Below are 21,487 nucleotides of genomic sequence, written 5' to 3' on the forward strand. Positions count from 1 at the left end.
TCATTTTATTACTTCTCTTCAAATCACATTTATCGTGAAATGGAAACACACAGCAACAGAACGTACCAGCGTGACTTCAAACACTTTGTTACAGGAAATGTTCAAAATGTCCTCCGTTAGCGAGGATACATCCATCCACCCTCCGTCGCATGGAATCCCTGATGCGCTGATGCAGCCCTGGAAAATGGCGTATTCTATCACAGCCGTCCACAATACGAGCACGAAGAGTCTCTACATTTGGTACCGGGGTTGCGTAGACAAGAGCTATCAAATGCCCCCATAAATGAAAGTCAAGAGGTTTGAGGTCAGGAGAGCGTGGAGGCCATGGAATTGGTCCGCCTCTACCAATCCATCGGTCCCAGAATCTGTTGTTGAGAAGCGTACGAACACTTCGACTGAAATGTGCAGGAGCTCCATCGTGCATGAACGACATGTTGTGTCGTACTTGTAAAGGCACATGTTTTAGCAGCACAGGCAAAGTATCCCGTATGAAATCATGATAACATGCTCCATTGAGCATAGATGGACAAACATGTGGCCCAATCAAGAAATCACCAACAATGCCTGCCTAAACGTACTGTAGAGCAATGAGTCGCATGTCAACACAAGCACCGAAGTGAACATTACCTTCCTTCAATTGGGCCAACTAGCGGTGAATCGAGGAAGTACAGTACATACTGACGAAACTAAAATGAGCTCTGACATGGAAATTAAGCGTTTTACGGACACATGTCCACATAACATCTTTCCTTCATTTGTCTGTGGGGAATGTTTTCTGAAAGTTTGGCCGTACCTTTTCGTAACACCCTGTATAAAGTGTGTCGGGGGAAATGAAATACAGAGCACTCGTTGTCTTAGTATGGAAAAGGACTATTTATCTGACGTCCAAAAGGACATGGTCATTGGCTTTCGGGCCAACGGGGGAGCATTGCCGAAACTGCTAAGTTGGTTGGTTGGTTGCTTGGGGAAGGAGACCAGACAGCGTGGTCATCGGTCTCATCGGATTAGGGAAGGATGGGGAAGGAAGTCGGCCGTGCCCTTTCAGAGGAACCATCCCGGCATGTGTACCTTTTTATAACACCCTGTATATCCGAGATCAACAATTATTTTGGTTACCAAGTGACTGCATTACAGTCTCTTGTTCACCGCTGGCTTGATGTTTTCGGTGAGTGAATGATCCGGGGAGCGTACTAGACAAAGCTACAGTTTGTCACCCTTTGTAAAGAGGTAAGACTGGACAGGACGTGCAAAATGCGGCCTAGTACTATCTTGTTGAAGGAAAACGTCATGAGACCTCCAAGCTACAGCCCCTGATCTTAATAGGTCTGAATTGTAACGCCTGTTGTCCATATTACAGACTTAGTGGACCAGACGTGAACGTGTTGTGTACTAAATGGCGCCCCATACCATCAGGCCGGGTGCTCAGCTCGAATGACGATCAGGAATGATATCTGGAAACGTGTGCCCTCCTCAGAGGCTCCACACACGGACATGTACATTGTGATGCTATACACAGAACCGGGACAAGTCCTGGAAGGCGCTGTTGTAGCACTGCTGCGTCCAGTGTTGTTGTTTGGCGTACCAATGTCCGTGCACCTCTTACCGATACCGACTCGTGAGAAACTGCTACAGTGTTCGTCGTGGTGACATTCCGTCGAGCTCCAGACATCGTCCCACACATAGTGTGCATACTTGTCCTACTGCAAACACGACCACTTCGTGGCACGAGGTACGTGACCTTGATATACTATCCGGCACTGCCGAGGGATCAATTCTGGTGGTGGATAAAAACATGAGCCAGCCGAAGTGGCCGAGCGGTTCTAGGCGCTACCGTCTGGAACCGCGCGGCCGCTACGGTCGCAGGTTCGAAACCTGCCTCCGTCATGGATGTGTGTGATGTCCTTAGGTTAGTTAGGTTTAAGTACTTTTAAGTTCCAGGGGACTGATGACTTTAGAAGTTAAGTCCCATAGTGCCCAGAGCCATTCGAACCATTCATAAAAACATGACAGCACCAAAAACACAACACATTATGATGCCTAATACGGTGTAGGAAAACCTTTGTCAATCGAAACAGCTTCCAGTCGTCTCGGAATGGATAAATGAAGGTCCTATATGCTTTTCAAGTGAAGCGTATACTGCAAAATAGTGGCAAGTTCAGGAGGGTGGAGGTTGATAGCGAGAACTCACCCTTATCTCCAAAGTAGACCACAAAGGCTCAATAATTTTGAGATCTGGAGACTGTAGTGGTCTGCAGAGATCCAACAGTGCATCCTCGTACTCACAAAACCAATTCTAGACGATGTGAGTTGTGTGAACAGGAATCCTGTCGACTTTGAATATAGCATCAGCACTGGCGTAAAAACGTTGTACCATAGGATCAAACTGATCAGCCAAAATGGTCACATAATCCTTGGCAGCAATCAGATTTTGCAGAGTAGCCGCGAAGCCCATAGAGCGCCACGATATGCCTGCTCAAATCGTCACCTTCACCACTACCCCACCACACACCCCTCCCTCCATGTTTCACTACTGAGATATAAACTCAGCCAGAAGATGAAAACAGTGTGAAACAAGTCTCATCAGTCCAAATAACTTTCTTCCATTGTTCCAGAGTCCAGGTTTTATGGCTTTGACCACGTATTTCTCTGATGGGTATTTGAATCATTGATGTGTGGGTTTGGACTCCAGCTGACCCTTTTATTCTCTGCTTTTAGACCTCCCTTCGTGTTGTTCTCTTGCTGACAGGGTTCGCGATTGCGACATTTAGATCTACAGAATCTTTTGCAGCTGTCGTTCTCTCACTTTTAATCACAATCCTCTTGAATGGCCGTCCATCACGAATACTCACCATACACCTTCGTCCGCCTTTTGCCTTAACGAGTGATGTTTCCTGGTTTTCCCTGTATGCAGTATAGATCTTCAATATGGTGTCTCCTGAGGCACACAAGACTTTGGCTGTCTTAGCTGCGGGAGAATCTACCATACGAGCACCAACAATTTGTCCACTTTCGTATTTATTTAGCTCCGGAAAAATGCGCTCACAATCACACAGAAAACAGTTGTGACCTCGACTGATACTTGCAACGTATTGGGGACATTGCAAAGGTACCGTTGTTGTAAAAAAAAAAGCGCATCCTTTAAGTTTGGCTAGTATTTGCATTTATATTCAAGCATGCATTTCTCGCTGTATCTCCATATTTTAGTCCTCTTAGCCGCTGGTCACTCGAGGATGTCGAGAGCCTTCGTCGCTTTGAGTACAGCCCGCCAGGGCCCATCGATTCCATATTAGCATGACATTTGTGGGAACCCGTCCAAGACGCTCAGCCGTCTCGCTTAACGACAAACCGCATGTTGATAGGCCACTATCGGCCACTGCGGAATTCCGACACGTGCTGATAGAGGATTTTACTTCTTACACGAGACATATCACGATCTTACCACAAACAACCCTCATTCAAAGAAGTTCTCTGAATGTGAAACTAGTTGTGTAGTCTTTCACTACATAAAGAATATCGACGGCCTTACTCCTACCTACTTCGTGCGATTGCACTGAAGTGCTAATCGTTTGCATGCTCAATCATATGACACACTTCTGTGAATTTTAAGTTATTGTTTTTCACCTTCGTGATGTTTCAAGTTCAATGGTCAGCTTTGTAAAACGACATCCGCCTCCGTAGCTAAGTGATCAGAGTATCAGCTCTCGCTACTGCAATGAATTTTTCCTCGGCGAGAGGGCTCTACTGCGGTGCACCGAGCCCCGTGAAGCCAATTGACTAGCTATCCGAGGGAGAAGTATCGGTTTTAAGGCGACAACGGCATGGAATGCGGTTTTCTGATCACATATCCCTCCATACTGCATGCTTGAAGGTGACGCGGCGGCCGGTCGGAACCGTCAGGGCCAGCGCTCGTAGCTGGTTTTAGTGTATGATGACTGAACACACAGGCACACACATGAGCGTGTTAGAGACTAAGACCCAGACATCTCAATGGATAATATTCAATTATCTTTTAAAATCAGTGGGCAACGGCCTTGCCACAGCGGTTCCCGTGAGATCACCAAAGTTAAGCGCTGTTGGGCGTGGCCGGCACTTGGATGGGTGACCATCCAGCTGCCACGCGCTGTTGCCATTTTTCGGGGCGCACTCAGCCTCGTGATGCCAATTGAGGAGCTACTTGACCGAATAGTAGCGACTCCGGTCAAAGGAAACCATCATAACGACCGGGAGAGCGGTGTGCTGACCACTCGCCCCTCCTATCCGCATCCTGAACTGAGGATGATACGGCGGTCGGATGGTCCCGATGGGCCACTTGTGGCCTGAAGACGGAGTGCTTTTTGCTTTTTTTTTTAATCAAGGTATTAACTATCGCAATAACCAGCAAACAAAGCGCAAACCCACTTAAAGAGGATGAAAAATGCTATTAAGACTGATATGTTACAGGCCCGCTATAGATCTGGATCAGAAAGTTTTCTTTGTATCGGTTGCACATATCGCAGCACAGAGTACATCACTGACATTATTAGTAGTAGAGATAAGCTCCTGGTAAGTCTAAAATGGAGTAGAATGCCACGTATTTTGATGTATTTACGAGCGGCGTACCTCAATGACGATAGCTACAAGTATTTTACATTAAATTTTGCTTATTCACGGTCCGTGTCGCGGGAGAATGGACGGAGGCAGCCCTACATAAAGCTCCGCGAGCGAGCGTGTCGGAGAGTAAATTCTGCATGCTAAACGGTGCGGAACCTGTGACGGTTTGAGGAATGTCTCGGCGCGAACGTTTTCCGATTAAAATTCTGGACGGCATAAAAGCGGAACCTGTAACACCTTTCCACTCTGTAGTACTGCAGGCGCTCAGAAGAACTGAACTGATAGATTGCCAACGGAGACACATGACTGACTAATTTTCCTATTTCATTGTTTGGGACAACAATCAGAAAGGCGTTTCAAAATGCATTTGCTGGTCGACCTGTGAGCGGCCTGCGTCAGCACTTACCTATCACCTCCGGAAGCCACCATGCAGTGTATGGAGGAGGGTACTTCGTACTAATATTATGGATTTTCTTTCTTATCCAGTTGGTGTGTTGAACGAAGGAGAAATAATTTCTTACATGATTCTGTACGCGCTCTTATGTCCCTTATTTTACTATCATGATCTTTTCGCGAGCAACATAATGATCATCTAGTCCCCGGACTGTCTATAGACAAAACAGATAAGACGTCGAAAATCGTTATAGAATCTAAAAAAAATCGGCCAAGTGACTATCTATGTAACGACTAACTAGAATAAAATTATGGCTGAAGGAACGTACTATTATTTATTTATTTATATGTTAACATTACAGAGTGACCTACCACCTAGGTAACTACAGTGAGTCGTTTGCGACTACAAACAAGGCGATTTTCAGAATTTTAGTTCTTATCTTGTTTCTTTTAATTAACAAGGAAAAAACAAAACCACAAGACACATAAAGTACAACTGAAGAAAAAAACTGATTTTACTATATTCTTAAGAAGATAATAATACACGAAAGGAAAGATTTAGATAGCAAAACAATTCCCTTTACCTAGCTATTTCAAGTGGGAGGGCTTCGGCAAAAACTTCGAGCCTGTCTCACCTGAATTAGCATATTCTGTTCTATTGTAGCTAGTACTACATGTATGTATGTTGTGATATGAACTCTACGTGATTTTTGTATAAGATATGACGATACTATCTGTTACTACAATTGCTTCATCTACTTAACCGCGCCGTAAGCAGGAAGAAGGCCTTACGTATGTTGTGCGCTTGTGTTTGTGTATTTACGTCTTATTTACTGCATGTGTACGTTTATGCACAATTTTATAAAGTTTACATGTTTTACAATTTGCATCTTACATATTTCACAAATTACACATTTACATGTTTGAATATAATGATCCACAGAATAAAATAATTACTTGTTTTACTTGTACAAACAGGAAAATTCGTTGTACGTATTGCAAGCGGTGGCTTAAGGTTCCCGTTGTATTTTCAGTATAAATATTGGCAACAATAGGTAGAGCTCAAGATTTTGTGGAAGGTGCCAAGTCCTGTCTTTTTCTCATCAAATATGTATAAATGCGCGGAAAGACAAGTCATTTAGACACACTATATGATTCAGTATATCAAAGTATAGGGTTTTTCGTAATTACCGTAGGGTTTTAGAAGACGACAGAACAATAACTACGGTGGCGGACTGATAAGTTCGTTACACATGGAGCACACTATCCAGACCACACACGAGTGCTGTGACATCTGTAACAACCTGACACCTTGATGCACTGTCATCGAGCATCCCTCATACAGCAAAGAACTGGCCCCATTCGATTTTCATCTCTTTCCAATACTTAAAGAGCGCCTTCGAAAACTTCACTTTGATAGTTATGAAGCGGTGAAAGCTGAGGTGCGGTTGCAACTCCGTTAAAAAAGTCAGACATTCTACAGTGATGATATTAACAAACTAGTCTCTCGGTGGGAGAAATGTGTTCGCCGCTAGAGTGACTAAGCTGATACATAAATATGTAGACATGAAGAATAAAGATAGAGAACGATTTTATTTAAAAAGCTTCATGAGCTTCCACATAAACATTTTGGAAGCACTACTTCTCAGCACGCCCTCGTACTAAACATTGTTCGTTTTTTTAATATATAGATTCTGATCAATGGACAGAGTTTCTAACTCACATTAGAGGAACTCAATATGAGCACCGTTTTCTGTTTTTGACGCGGCATACGTCAGTTTATGTGTGCAGTTTATTGGAGTCACTGACATGAATTTGTAGGGAAAGGCAACAGCAGCACGCTTTGGAAATTTGTGCTGAGTATCTACAGTTGCAAACTAATCAACTGTGACAATACGGAGCAAAAGGTTTGTCTGCGTATTGTAACACCTCTGCCCCTAGTTCAAATAATCCATGGTGCGTATTTGGAATGGAAACTTGATGAGGTGCTTTGTTCACTGAAAGATGTCATTTTTCTGTATGTCTCGTAGTTCCCACAGTCCTCGTTCTCATTGGCACACACTCTGTCTCTCATTATCACTGTCTCTCACCAAATTCCCCAGTCTCCTTTCCTTTACTGCTCTCCCACTGGCGATATCTCGTTCATTGGTTTCCTAACACAGTTCTCTCACTGTCTACTGTATTCCACTGCCATTGTGTCTCTCTCTTTCTCTCACACTGCCTTTGTCTCCTTCACTGTTTCTGTATCACAATATCTGCATGCTATCTTCCAGTATTTCGTGCTTCTCCGGCTCTCTTCCGTTGTCCATGTCACTTCTTCTAGTATGTTTGCGTGCCAATATTTTTTCGAAAATTTTTAAAGGTGCTGAGGAAGGAAGCTTGAGGCAGCTGGTACCCCACTTCTTAGTCAGTGTCTTTCAATAAAGAGGAGCATATTCACCTTTCTTGTGCTCAGATAGGAGCGTTTTACCACTGGTCCCCTTCTTTTTCCTGCCACAGCAAGGCATGTCACTCATATGAAAAGAACTTGATGTGTAAGTAATATTTTGATAAATTTACTTACGTGAAATTGAAGTAACGCAAAACTAATTTTACACATCAGATCGGATTTTACGTGCTCAGAAATTTTGCATGTGCTCCATTGCCACAACTGGAGTACCTAGAACCCTTCTGATGATAATGGAGAACTTTACATTATATTTCTCCTTGTTATTAACTTCATAAACTACGTTTTTGCCTCACACCGCATTCTACGTGCGAATTTTACGTGTACAAGCAGGGTAAATTTGAAACTCTGTATCTGGAAAAGGGATAAAGATATCAACAAACTTTCCAATGTTTTTCGAGATTCGGATCTTAGGAATATATTGTAAAAATACCATAAATTTCCTGTGTGTAGCCATCTTGGAATCGTCGGCTGGGTTTTGACCGCTGGTGACGGCGAGAACTCTTTTTGGTGGTTTTTCGGGGAACCACTCATGGACTGATGCTGCCTTAAGAAGCCACATCAAGCCCACCGTAGACCACATGAAATACTAAAAGAACCAATCTATTTGCTCCATTTGCCTGAGCAGGAGGAAGTCTGTAATTTCATACTTTGATCAAGTACCATAGGATACTGACACTAAGACGATCCTTTTGTTCAATATACAAATGGTTCCATGTCCAAGGGCTATACAAAACACTTGCCCCTACCTCTTTATCACCAATTCAACCCAAGATATGAGCACCGGAAAATCGCATTTTTATGCACGGGATTTTGGAACCTACTGGTAAGTATGCTATCGCAAACAAATTACGTACGTAGAGAGATTTCGATCTTGTACCATGACTGCGATACTCAGTTGCTTCAAAATGCATTTCAAAGAAACAGTCGAAATATAATCTGAGCAGTGCTACCTTATTAGGCTGTGCAGGATTAGTTCTTCGAAACCGTTCCCCACGAAAGCCATAATGTTCGTGCGAACTAGAGGTGGATCTGATTTGCAATAAATGTTAGCGAAGCTGGTGATAATTTATAAAATAGAAACCAAATGCCTAATCTTGAAGCACATGAGAAAGCTGATGAAGTAAATACAAGCGAAAATATCGATATGGAAAGAGACGGACAATTTGAACTATTCTTGTGTAGTGGCGAAAAGTATTTCTTGTTTTACAAAAGAATCTAATTCCACTATGTAAAAATTTAGGTTATGACGAACAAAGGGGCCCTTTTTCTGAAGCAATCAATTAGGAATAGACTGAGTGGTCGCAATCTATCCATGATTTATGAAAATCGTGGACACTTCTGCAGGATTACATCACAGGACTTAGATGAATCCGTTATCCATTTCAATTTCGTGATAGACAGCCAGATTGATCACGTCGGTACGGGAATTATTAGAATATGAGGTCTGAACTTTTCTTTTTTTCTTTTTTTTTACCAGAGTTGTTGAGGATGAGCAGAATTCGGAGATGCAGACTGTGGTCACTCACGTCACGTTCGGTCAGTCGTGTGTATGTGTATGTGTGTGTGTGTGTGTGTGTGTGTGTGTGTGTGTGTGTGTGTGTGTGTGCGTGTGTGTGTGTGTGTGTGTGTGGGTGTGTGTGGGTGGGTGGGTGGGTGGGTGGGTGGGTGGGTGGATGGGTGGGTGTGAGCGTGTGTGTGTGTAGTGTAAACAGTGACCATCAAAGCAACACGAATAAAAATTGTTTCGGAATGTAATGATGATATCGATTAACGTGTGTGTAATAAGTATATACAAAAATTCTTTGTCAGGTAAAACTATCTGTAATAATATGACGATAGTGGGTGAACTAATTAACTTTTTAAATGTTTGTATCTTTGTGCTAATGTGACACAGTAAATGTCACATTGTAAGTGACCTGTGAACGAATAAATTAACAAACTACTTCTACCATAACTGGAAGTTGTTACATACCGTTGATGAGCGCATAATATGCAGTGAAAAAATGTCAAGCAGAACCTGAAGCTCATTTTGTGCGATAGAAACATGGGAACAGTCAAGGAATGTAACAAACCGACCAATTTTTTGCAAGCGTAGACGTCATTAAGATTCTGGTGCATGCTGTTGTAATGTTCCGCAGTCAATTCCTGTCGTCAAGGAGAAGCACCTGTACGAACTTTCTGAGACTTCATGCAAGTCCCGCTTTCGGAAAATGTTAGCGAAACCTGAGACTTGGTATGGTGCTCACGATCAGCAGTTAATCGCGTTTCGCGTAGTTCACTGTTTTCGCGACCCAGAGGCTGCATCGTGAACACGTTGAGAATTAAGTAGAACTTTAAGATCCACCTCAGGCTCTTGGGAGTGACTCTTCCTATTGCTTCTGAACTTCTCAGCTACAAAGAAAAACACCGTGTTTTCCTGGGAGGTACTGTCTGAAGATAAGACAACTTATCTGCCACGAGGTGCGATCATAAAACTCACATTTTTATACAAATTTCTACCAAGAATTTTCTAATGACAAAGCAAAATATCCCTGGAGATTCAAACACACAGAAACAGATAAACAGAAAAAAACACAAAAATGTGAGCTGATATGTACTATTTGTTTATTTTCTCAGGTCAGTTGCACCATTATTTTGTGTTGCTGGAATTGGTCGTTTCATGTATAATTACCGAGAAAGGTGGTGAAGTATTTAAGCTCTGGATTCGCTTTCGCGATACCGGCCAAACTTAGATTCTCCGGGATTTTCTTAAATCAATTAAGGTGAATGCAACCTTAATTTCATTGACAAGGATACTGCCGATTTCATTCCCCATCCTTTTACTGTTTGAACTTGTGCTCCGTTCCTAATGAGCTTGTCGTTGACTCAATTCAGGAAACAGTGATTCAAATAAAATTATTCGTCATATGCTATACATAATATGACAATATAACTACAGAGAATAACTCTAAACTATTAAGAGCAACTATTGCACACTGTTATCCGAGGAATCCGTGAAATTACGTTGGATAATGTGTTATTCAATCATATTTTCTATACATGTGAGGCACCTATGGAAAAAATCAAAATTTAGAATGCTGATTCTATCATACAGTAGTTACGGAAAAGTTATCCAAGCAAAATTCCTGGATTAATGAGTGGTGGCCTACAAGAAGTTACATAACACTTTTCTGTTAAGATTATCTCTTACAAGTTCACAAAATATCAAAGTTTATAACATGTCAAATAACATAGCAGAATGAAAAAAAGAGAAATAAGTAAGCTTTGGCGAATCAGTGTTACTATTTGTGGAGAGTACATTGATGCTGAAGACAGCGACGCTTATTTCTACTTAAGATTCTGAAAGCGAAACTTCCAACCAGCTATCCTATTTATCTTATAATGGCCATGTTCAAATGTGTGTGAAATCTTATGGGACTTAACTGCTAATGTCATCAGTCCCTAAGCTTACACACTACTTAACCTAAAGTATCTTAAGTACAAACACACACACCCATGCCCGAGGGAGGACTCGAACCTCCGCTGGGACCAGCCGCACAGTCCATGACTGCAGCGCCCCAGACCGCTCGGCTAATCCCACGCGATCCAGTCCATTTTTCCCGACGAGTAAAGAATACCCTGTATCCAAGGTAAGTCCTTTTAAATGGAAATTTCCGTACGAAGTTCTATTTTATATAGCAATTTCTTCCTTTCCATATCCTCAGCAGCAATTGACCACATTTATTTTAGCGCTGTTCTCTAATTCGCTTGACATAGTTCATTTTCAACAGCTATTTTTTTATTTTATTCTGCAGACTGCATTGATTTTTGAGTTTCTACTCATCTGCTTCTTCCTCGACTATATATGTCGGTCTTCGTTGATTTACCATACCCTCCACCTTTCAAGTAACTAAAGGTATTGGCATCCTGCTAAGGTGACGCTAATTCAGTGAAATTTTCTTCGACAAACAACATTACGCATTTCTCTTTAGAGATATACATATGGTTTTAGGGTTATAAGTACAGATATTTCAACTGATAATTGATACTGAACAACATTACATCAGTATTTACTTCAGCTGCTGACTTGCAATTATAGTTATTACGAGTAGTGTGATTTTAGGTTGATTAGCGCCTCCAAGTACGCGTGGCATAAACTAACAATTAATGTTTATTTTCCCATGAGCAACAGTCCAGGTTTTCAAGTGTGGACGCGTAGACCCAAAACGGATAGTCTTATCTGACAGACATAGTCCACTTCGACACGCATTTACGACCCTGCAGAAAACATCAGGTAGTAAATGATATGACGTGTTTTTGGGAAGACTATTAGACACAGAGAAAGAGCAACTAACACACTGAAATGAACACATATTAAGGTACTGATGACCACAATATCTGTACCTATGATACCCTATATACAAATCACCCCCAGTTCTAAACATTGTATTTATGATCTATGCTGTTGTCTATCACAGACTTGCTTAAGCATAACATCTGATAATTTGAAACTACAGCTTACACGCGGTACTTACAAGACACTTAACGCAATGTCGTCTACTCTGCTAGTAGTTTGATTAAATTTTTCTCTATAAAGGGCATACCGCTGAGAAAAGAATGAATATGTGGGATTAGTAGTAAAAAGACATCTACATCTACATTTATACTCCGCAAGCCACGCAACGGTGTGTGGCGGAGGGCACTTTACGTGTCACTGTCATTACCTCCCTTTTCTGTTACAGTCGCGTATGGTTCGCGGGAAGAACGACTGTCTGAAAGCCTCCGTGCGCTCTTGAATCTCTCTAATTTTACATTCGTGATCTCCTCGGGACGTATAAGTACGGGGAAGCAATATGTTCGATACCTCATCGAGAAACGCACCCTCTAGAAACCTGGCGAGCAAGCTACACCGCGACGGTCATACAATTGATCAGACCAACACTGGACTACGAAATGTGACTACTGTACGTGATGGCTACCATTCTGTATGCATGGCGGTAACAGCGAAAGCCTTGTTTGAAGGAAGACAGACACGATGAATTGCTTACCCCACCTGCATGTCCGCCTGACACATTAAAAGAGGTCCGATACTTCCCATACTGGAGATAGAAAAGTGGCAGTTTCTACTTTATGTAATATTCTACTATCCTGCTAAGAGAACCTCCTCTTTCTCAATATTAAGTGGATTTTGATTGATTGCCGAAACTACTTACGCAAATGTGATGAAATACTTTGATTCTGTTGCTCATACGCAGTCAATATCGTTGTTCACCATACTTGCAAAGGTCGAATTGAAATAACATTAAATCAATAGATTAAGCCATAGTTAAACTACTAATAAAGACATTATGGAGCGCAACGGATAGAACGATTGGAATTATTTACAACCATATGGTAGCAAGAATTCCTCTGTGGATTGATTTCTCTTACTGAGGGGCAACATGTTACTCTGGTGTTTCTTCTATTGGTGGGGTTCCTTGGGGAATGTAATTTAGTGATCATATGACACGTATAGCAGTATCAATAGGAATCGATAGCTTGTGAAATGTGAATCAACTAGGAATCACTTCCAACAATCGATTGCTTATTATATAGCATTCTCTCTTCACATCTAAAGCAATCGTTACGTTACAAATATAACCTCACAAACGTCCCTTACACAATGAATTCTGTATCTAACTAAGTTGATCAGTAAGAATCATGGGATTTGATTCTATGAAAGTTGACAAAAAGGAATAAGACTGGATCATCCAGAATAAGCAATCACGCAAAGGAAGGAGAAAGCCTAGGTTCATCACATCTGACAAAACCCAACTATTTCAGTGAAATAAACCCAGAGGACGATTATCATGCATAAAAGTATTCTTTGCACTTGGCTTAATTAGTACTATCCAATTAGAGAGGAAACCAACGGAGAGGTAAGGAAAAGAGAGATAGCCTCCGCGACGTAAGGGACATCAGTTCCTAAAAAGTCGGTTGGCAGAAAATCGTAGTCATGGATATAAGAATTCGTTATACTCAACGAGGTGTGTGCTCTCTTATTGGAATTACTGTATCTCTAACCGTAAAACACCGATCTTCAACCGCCTTGCGGTCAGTGCCACACTTATTATATAGTTCTATACGTTCAGACTACCGAAGGCGTAATGTGGAACGAAAGACTAACAGGCTGCGGTTGAATAGAATAAGGGAAGATCGCTGAAGACTGTTAAATGAAAGAACAATGAATGTAATTTACAATGCAAGAAACTATTACTGCGAATCATCGTTCATGATACTCAAATATCCTCTACACAGGAACAGATTCATTCACAACGCGTACCAGGACAAATTAACATTCCACCCAGACACTAGAATTAAGCAATCACATCGAAACCTGAGCGACTCTACTTAGCAGCGACTAACATTCGAAGCCATCGTGACCAGTAACGGACTAAGGACAAAACATAGCTACAAAATCACACGTTGTGCGCGAATTTTGTTGGACTGAAAATGCGAGCCTCACTAAAAACGACATGAAAACATCGATTCTTTCACCTCTACCGACATCCTAGCCCACACAAAGTAACATCACGTAGAATACATCATGTTCGAGAGGAACAAGCATACTCACACCACAACAACTGCACAAGAGTGACTCAAAAATCTAGCCTCCAGGAGTCCGTTGGAAACGGAGAAGGGTGCCGTTCGGTTAGTCAATAGAGTGACTCGAAAGAAGCGGGAAAGCTCCGGATTTGCAGCACGCTGTGTTAGAGGACATATATGGAGTGGAAATAGAATGATATTGCTGCGCTCTGAAGCAAAGAGACTTCTCTGATCTACCTCGCTACACTCGCCCACGTATCCATACTGCACAGACAGACGTTCCAGTCGAAGTAAGACTCAAGGGAGTGGTCTGCTGAGATCAAATGAAATAAAACAGAATCGTTACATCGTGTCCTTTTCCTAAGTATCGCTAAAATCTTAACTAGAAAGTGAAGCATCAAAACTTAAGACTTTAGGAATCCATAAATCCTAAACTATGAAAGAGGGAGCAAAAGACGAACCCCTTTCAACACTGACATTGAACGTGTCTGGGGTATGAGTAGCAGACATCTTGTACGTTAACATCCATCAGCAACAACTGTTAATGCTTTCTAAATTTGCGCACAAACTGTATACAGGCACAGATTTTACGTCACAGATTCCTCACAATAAGCCAGTGACGCCCAGGTCCACAGGTACGCACAGAACTTTATGAAGAAATTTGAATTACTCGTCCATTTCATTGAAGATAACAATTTTTGTCTGCATACTTTTACCATGTGCTACCGAGCGAGGTGGCGCAGTGGTTAGCACACTGGACTCGCATTCGGGAGGACGACGGTTCAGTCCCGTCTCCGGCCATCCTGATTTAGGTTTTCCGTGATTTCCCTAAATCGTTTCAAACAAATGCCGGGATGGTTCCTTTGCAAGGGCATGGCCGATTTCCTTCCCAATCCTTCCGTAACCCGAGCTTGCGATCCGTCTCTAATGACCTCGTGGTCGACGGGACGTTAAACACTAACTACCACCATCACCCATGTGCTCCCTGGTTGCAGTGGATGTCCTCTAGTCAGAGGCATTTATGATATTCAGGGTCGATGACAACCTCGGCTCGTGATTAAAGGCTCTAAGGTGGAGACGCCCCCAAAGATATGTATTAAAATATATTTGTCATTAGTGGATCACAGACTTTAAATTACCAGGACGCATTTGGAATACTCACTACGAGGACTTAAATAATTATACTCGACGTTTCTGGAAATGTTGATGTCGAGGGGTGTTTCTCGAGCAGGTCTAGGTTTGTCCTGATATCTTTATATCCTAAGAATTTCCTTGCTCACTGAAGGTGTTTGGGGATTAAGTGTGTTACAAACAAGTTTCTTTTCATGAGAGTATTGTGTGTGGGGTCTTCTGAATTTTACTTGCTTGCGAGTAGCTCTAACATACAACGAGGCTGAAAAAAGAAAGATGTAAATTCAGTGTTCAGTTTATTAGGCAAATTTTAGAACTTGAGCTTAGCGAGAAATTGGAGGAACTTGGTGCGCTCAATTCCGGTGTAACCACCAATCAAGAACAAAAACGGTGCGAATCCATACATGAGCATTTACGTAATTTCAGGGTACGCGTGCATGCTTAGCCACAGATGTCACTTTTTCAGACACTTTAGCACAAGAAAACGTACTAAAAATTACACGTTTTGGAGGCATATTTAAAGTGGCGTATCACTACATAGTTCCTTAACACGCAAATATAAATACGAAGCCGGCCGCTGTGGCCGAGCGCTGCTAGGCGCTACAGTCGGGAACTGTGCGACCGCTACGGTCGCAGGTTCGAATCCTGCCTCGGGCATGGGTGTGTGTGATGTCCTTAGGTTAGTTAGGTTTAAGTAGTTCTAAGCTCTAGGGGACTGATGACCTCAGAAGTTAACTCCCATAGTGATCAGAGCCATTTGAACCATAAATACGAAAACCAACAATGACAGCATGCTAGCTAAATACTTAAATCAGTATGGGGTATGATTAGTTTGGTTCTATCAGCCTATCATAGCACAGGACCCGTGACGTCTAGGAACATCAATCTTTCGTTACACGAACTCATAAAAACCGTCAGAAGTTTGGAATTGAAAACACGAAAAACAAACATGCAGCGAAGATAAGTTACACTGCATTGAAGATCTCTATAAAATGCGTCATTTTTAGTACGTTCTATTGTGATAAAGTGTTGGGAATTGTGAAATCGGCGGCTAAGTGTGGAGTTAACCTATGGTTTTATGTAATAGTTAATTATGAAAAGGAGAGGGATACACGCTGTGCGGTACAGTTGTCTCCACAGGCACATTCGTTTGTCTATGTTCTCCTGGTTCGGTGCAGGTACATGGGTTCAGACATCGCGATCGGACTCTTGGTTTGATGTTTGGTAATAATTTGTAGGTTCGTCTTCCTTCTATAGTGCCATGCCATCGTTACCGCGAGAGGAGGAGATATTGGTTGCTTATTTGGTCATCGTCTGTGGCCTGGGATTCTACGAGATTCTTAACCTTACAGTAGTCATTTTTCTTTAACCAGTACATAGATACTTACAGCCCCATTTACAGATCATCTGGATATATTCCAAGTATTACTTGAAGTACCTACACAGATACGATGCAAAGAGTTCGTCAGTGCTGAGGCGTACTCCTTGTTGTACTCCGTTTACTGCTTGTCCTGGAATTCCATGTGAGCATAGTAAATAGCACAATAATGGACTATAGCAATTAAAATAGCCTCATCATAACATCGTATTGTTTGTTTTGGCTGCATAAAATCACGCCTGGCTATACTTGCTACTTCTTGCATCATTCTCCTATCTCATATCCACCTTTATGTGAGTGAAGAATTTGAATATCTCGTTCAAAGATATCTATCTAGAAACTGTATTTCTTTTTATAAGTGTATTGATAAGTGGCGTAGTGGGTCTTTTAATATGTAGTGTTTTAACGAAATTAATGTGATTTTTTGGGGCTGTTAGTAACTTTACTTCTTGGCACCATCCGTATAACTCTTGAACTGTACTACAAATTGTTACGCATCACCCGGCTATGCCATCAGATGTATGGCTAATTTTATATATCTGTCCTAGGAGTGATTACAATATCAAATGCCAGAACACAGGACCAAAAATGTATACTTTTGGGGAGACTTTGGATTTCTTTTAAGTTGTGGGGGAGGAGAGAGTTGACCTCGACATATGATTCTTGTCGCTCTATCCAGAAAATAGCTTTGGGGCAGCACAACTCTCCTACGTAGGTACATATCTCACATAAAGAACAAAAGAAGTTTGTACAGTTACAGTTACGTGAGTGGGAGCACTGTTTTGTGAGAACAATTTTAAGCTGTGAATGACGTCAGTGCTATTGAAGGACTACAGACACCTAAGATTGTTTCGAAGCAAATAAAATATGTTGCTGGCAATTACGAATGAAACGGCAGGAAGGACAGTGAATAATTAAATTTTACGTATTGTGCGTATAGAGTACGATGAGTAGAATCATTATATTTATTCCTGATATGGGTGCACACAGTGCTCAAAATACTGTACAGGAAATGTAGCCTCCGGCAGCAACAATAACTCAAACCTGGCTGGGCATCCAGTCAAACTAAGTTTGGATGGCAGAGACGAGTGTGTCATTATACCACTACCCTCTGCTTCAACTCTTAGCCAGAGTTCGTCAATTCTATTGGCTTGTGAGCAATAGCATACCAGCGTCCCCGTAACCCATGACCAAATGAGAGTGAGAGATCTGGAGAAAATGCTGGGCAGGCCAACAGCCGAAGGACCTCAGTATCGAGGTAGGTCACTATAGCACCTGAAACATGCGGTCTTGCATTATCTTGTTGAAAAATAACGACACATGAGCTTTGGAGATAGGGCACAGTCACCGGGATGAACACGACGGACATCAGGTACGCAGGTCACGCGAAGCCATTGAAATCCTGCATGGCTTTCAGTATGCCCCCCCCCCCCCCCCCCCCCCGAACCCATCGAGTCCACATCCGCTTGACAGCGACACCCCTATCGACGCGAGCTTCAATTTTGTGGAACAATAAATCTCAGTCTCGATAGGCCAAGATCCTGCCGCTGTCCAATTCCGACGTGTGCTGGGTGCATATCTCTCCTTCTTACACAGCATATAACAATATCTTCCCACAAACAACAAACGGAAATGCTAATCATTTGCACAGCCCAGCAATAATTCCACTTCATGGTTGTTTTGTACGTTGCATACTACCTTCATAGCGTTGCAAATGTTAGTGGTCATCAGTGTACTTGCATAGACTGTCGATTGCCTCCTCGTAAAAACGATATCGTACGAGAAGATGGCAAGTACAATTTGTATGCTTTCCGTACAGCGATAAAATCAAGAATTGATGTGGAGTGGAATAGAGCCAGAGGGATATGTGATTTTTATAGCTGCAGTTTCAAACAAAACTTCAGTCTCCAGACAGTATAAACGCAATCCTTTTATGCGCTCGCTGTCGTTAAACGCCTTAGTGTCTCCAAAAAAGACTTGTTTCTTGAAATTTTGATAACCCCTGTGCATACATGAAAATTCCTATTCCGTGAAAATACAATTCTTATGAAATTTGATTATCTTTTTTCTCATGATGAATATTTTTAAATTATTGTAATAATACTTTTAAACAAGTGGCTGAATATTTTCATATTGTCAAAGGTCCTATCATTCACCTGTGTGCTATTTAAAGCCCGAGTTCGAAATACTATAGTATACGAAATATTTCAGTATTATAACCAATATAAACAATTATTATTGTGTTTGTGTGGTTAAACACGAATGTACATAACTGACTGAATGTAAAACATTTCCGTATGAAATCAACTGAGACTGTAGTGTACTATTGTGACCAATTATCGTTCAGCCGGACCATCCCAGTTGATGCCTACATTTTGAATTGCTACTGTCTTTAATTCGCACGGAAAAAGGCGTTTTACGGCAGCGCTTAGTGCAAAACATGTTTAAAGTATATTATGCGTTTGAAAGTACAGCCAACAAAAGTTTAGAGATTATTTTCATGTGAGGAAGGTGCTAATAATATTCAAGTTATTCGTACTTTTATGACTACTTTAAAATAACATGTGCCTCAAAGTGAAACAAATTTTAAATATTAACACGACGGTAGCCAAAGACGAGCCACATACCGATATGTGTTTTGTGTCCTCTGAGTCGATACAACAATCAGTGAGCTCTCTAGAGCTGAGTATTCCCTTTGTAGCAGTGGTCTTCTTACTACAAGCAGATGTTCACAGTACCCCACAACTTTTAGCGTTTACGCTAATTTGTTTAACACAAGAACTATTCAGTGGCGTCTGTACGCTGTCGTTAAATTAAAGGCAGTAGCTCTGGATACCATGGTTAGGAGAATAGTGGCCGTTATCACGAACGTATTAGCTTTGGTGACTCTAAACGTTTCCTAAGCTGTAATCAGACATGACAGACAGCATACATTACCGCGTTAAAAAACAAAATTTAATGTTAAACAATACCGTAAATATAAATTAGTTCCATTACTGTATAATGCTATTGTATCCTATTTTGTTCAGATACTGATCTATGAAAGCCAGTAAATAACCATTACAAACTTTAATCTGACCTAGTGAACAAATTAAACTTTTTGCGTCGTAACGTTTATTATGGAAGGTATGTATGGGGTATGCGGCAAAATTAGTAGTTAATGTTAAATTCGTGTTGTTCAAGATACACTAGTGTGTGCTGGTTCGTAAAAAAAAAAAGATTTTTTTTTGCTTCTGCGTCAGTATCTTTAATGAAGTGCATTATCGTTTAATTCTGTGCTACTAACAGAGAGAATAGTTTCACAATCTATTTAAGAACTACAAATTCGTTAAAACTCAGAGATATTCTCTGCGAATGTCGTTTAAATTGGTAACGGAATGCAAGTTCGTAACACACTGCTTTTATGAGATAGTTCTACCATCTGAGGACAGAATACATTGCGATCATTTCCGACGTGTGTATACACAGAAGAACCAGATTTGTCTCTCTGTTTGTGCTGGCGCGGCCAAGGCTCCAGATAAACTCTCGGCAAGTTGGGTGCAGACTGTTAGCTACCTTCTCGCAGTGTCTTGTAAATAGTGAGAAGGGAGCAGAAGAGGTGAGGCGTAGGCAGGAGGCGGGCGCGTGCCGGCGGCGATCAATGTCAGCCGGAGCGTTGGCTCGCCGCCCGCGACCGTTGCTACAAATTAGCTTTCGTTACGGCTGCTGCAACGTTCTTCTCATTCCACAGAAAGCGCGCCGCGAATCGAAGCTATTAGTATGCGTACCCACGCGTAAAATATATGCAAAGGAATTACCGATTGGAAAAGCCGCAGCAAAATCCATTGCACACCTCTACTTCCCCCTATCCAGTGCGAATAAGGCCGCCGGATAAGTAATGATACCACAACTAATGTGGAATCTCCTTGTTAAACGCGCCTGGCGCCTCGCTATCGCTTCGCCGTGCCATTTGCTCGTTTTACTCCAAAATGTGAGCCTCAAATTAATACTATCAATTCTCTGGTTCCTAAACTTATGGTAGTTCCTATGACACCGCACAAAATTTCCGCATACTCGACCGCTCATTCCACGGACGCCAGCCGTGATAACTAATATCGTCTAGGATCTCCACTTGTTTATATTACAGCATTAAATCTTGGGTGAAGAATTCCCATAAACTTCTCACAAACTGGAGACGTGGAATTCGTTTCCAACTTACACTTAGTTTGGTGAATACTTGTAGATGGGATTTAGAGCGAATTTATCTGCTTCGCAACTGACACCACTTCATGGAAAGGATGTTCCATGCGTTCCAGGTGCCGGCCAGTTCGGTAATGTTATTACGTTTTCTTTCAGCCACGATGCATTAGTTCTTGCTTTTTGGACTTATAATGAAAGGCGCTCTTCCTCGTAAAATGTGTTTATACACAGATACGTTTATTGCCTACACTGAAGCAGGAAAAGCAACCCAAATCCATAACATCAACTACGTCCCACCCACATCATGTACAGCAGGGCCGCGTGGTATTAGCCGAGCGGTCTAAGGCGCTGCAGTCATGGACTGTGCGGCTGGTCCCGGCGGAGGTTCGAGTCCTCCCTCGGGCATTGGTGTTTGTGTTTGTCCTTAGGATACTTTAGGTTAAGTAGTGTGTAAGCTTAGGGACTGATGACCTTAGCAGTTAAGTCCCATAAGATTTCACACACATTTGAACATCATTTACAGTGATTCGACACCTCTCAAATCCTTCTTATGTCTTCCGTAGTAGCTGCTCTGGTTGCACCATACTAAGAATGACATCACACTTTTATTGTAATCAGCAACCACCAGGTAGCAGCAGTATGATTATAAAAGTTCAAGATCGTGAAACCTATCTAATATGAGCCTTAGTCCTCTTAGTGGAACCTTTTGCCTGTTATCTTTGTGTCAGAAATGCAATGGAAGTCTCCTGCCTTAAAAGCAAGGTGACGCAGTCATTAAAATAATAATGTCGGAATGAGAGCAA

The 21,487-nt window shown here is 41.8% G+C and overlaps 1 protein-coding gene across 2 annotated transcripts in view; it reads left to right on the plus strand.

Moving 5' to 3' along the window:
* Positions 1-21,487, plus strand: part of LOC126299061 (uncharacterized) — a 1,316,522-nt gene that overhangs the window by 691,880 nt on the left and 603,155 nt on the right. The window lies entirely within an intron of this gene.

The sequence above is a fragment of the Schistocerca gregaria genome, chromosome X (genome assembly GCF_023897955.1).
Source record: "Schistocerca gregaria isolate iqSchGreg1 chromosome X, iqSchGreg1.2, whole genome shotgun sequence".
Classification (NCBI taxonomy): Eukaryota; Metazoa; Arthropoda; class Insecta; order Orthoptera; family Acrididae; genus Schistocerca; species Schistocerca gregaria.